Source organism: Trachymyrmex cornetzi, unplaced genomic scaffold (genome assembly GCF_001594075.2).
Source record: "Trachymyrmex cornetzi isolate Tcor2-1 unplaced genomic scaffold, Tcor1.1 scaffold424, whole genome shotgun sequence".
Taxonomy (NCBI): domain Eukaryota; kingdom Metazoa; phylum Arthropoda; class Insecta; order Hymenoptera; family Formicidae; genus Trachymyrmex; species Trachymyrmex cornetzi.
In genome coordinates, this window is record NW_017299005.1 from 52,739 (window position 1) to 54,438 (window position 1,700).

Here is a 1,700-nt window from a genome sequence, read left to right on the forward strand (position 1 = left end):
CCATTCTTGAAGCGTTGAAACCACTCACGACACGTTCTTTCACTAATAGCGGCCTCACCATAATGCAGGGTCTACAATAGAAGTCGTAGCAGTCGTAGGGTCTTAAGTCGTAGAAAATTGACGAATCATAGTCGATTATTCTTCTCATATTCCACTGTGATTGATTAATTTTCTACGACTTAAGACTCTACGACTGCTACGACTTCTATTGTAGACCCCGCTTTAGTATTTAAGAGTATTCGATGAGCCTCAGCCGCAGATTTCTTCATATTGAAGCAGAAAATGAAAACCTCCCGCAAATGACGAGAATTTTGCTCGTAAACTGACATTTTCAATCGAGAATAACTTTATGATGCAGACACAAATCGACTAATGTTTCTATGGAGTTATGTTGACAGATGCCCAAGTTTATTGTATGACGTCTATGTTTCGACCACCACTTACCGGTAAAGCCATCTATAGGAAAACGGCGGAAGCAAAGTTGTACACCTAATATCTAGTACATTATACAGGGTGTCTCAGAAATAAGGTCGGAGCCGCATTGGAGGCTTAGAATGGGTCAAAGGAAACAAAAAAGTCTGATACCATTTTGAGATATTCACTAATATTTGGCGAGTCCTATAGGACAGCCGCATAGGTCGGAGCCACATTGGGGGCGATCCTATAGGACTCGCCAAATATTAGCGCATATCTCAAAATGGTATTAGACTTTTTTGTTCCCCTTGACCCATTCTATGCCTCCAATGCGGCTCCAACCTTATTTCTGAGACACACTGTATAGCAGTTACCACCGACGAGATATTATTAAAGACCGTCAACCCTGGAAAATTTTCGGCGGTATAAAAAGGGCCCCAAGGGCCCGGAGGTAATTCAAGAACGCTGAGAATTGATATAAATTTGCTATTATTAACATAAATATTTGGCTCACGCATTATTAAATTCATGATTTTTTATTACATAAATGTCCCATAAATAAATATACATACTTGTAAAGCTGATATATCCTATATATTGCAAAAAACACAATTTTTTCTCTGCAATTATCATCTTTATTGATAATCAAACTTTAATGATAACACTGAAATCTCAATTTTAAAGAAAAATCGAGTATTATTGAGTTATAAATGCATAAATACATCTACTAAACTAATAAATCATAAAATTAGTACAATATTATCAGTTTTTAACTCTTAATCACTTCAATATTCACAGGGACGCGAACTCCCGTAAGGATGTCGGTCTTTAATAATATCTCGTCGGTACAGTTACTGAAAATTTTTTTAAATTCACGATAAATTTTTTTATTTATGTTGTTACATTAATTGCACATTTTGAAAGAGCAGTCAGGAGATGCTATGCCAAATGTAAAAAAATGCAACAATCAAACATGTTTATATTAGGCAAGAAAGAGAAAATAGGCAAATTATAAATTCCTAAAGCAACGGCTGAACTAAATCAAGGTCGATAATACAGATTTTGGAGATTATATTGGAAAATCGATGTAAGACGGTGCTGCGCCCCCACTTACACGGAGTAGCACGAAACTAAAAATATCGATAATATACCGAATGGTAATTTATCAGTGCATTTAGCATTTTTCGTGCTATATTATAAAAGTACGTGTTCGATGTAGTTATTTTTTGCTACATCTTTATTATTTTACGAAACGTAAATACACGCACTTCTATTGAGGATATTAT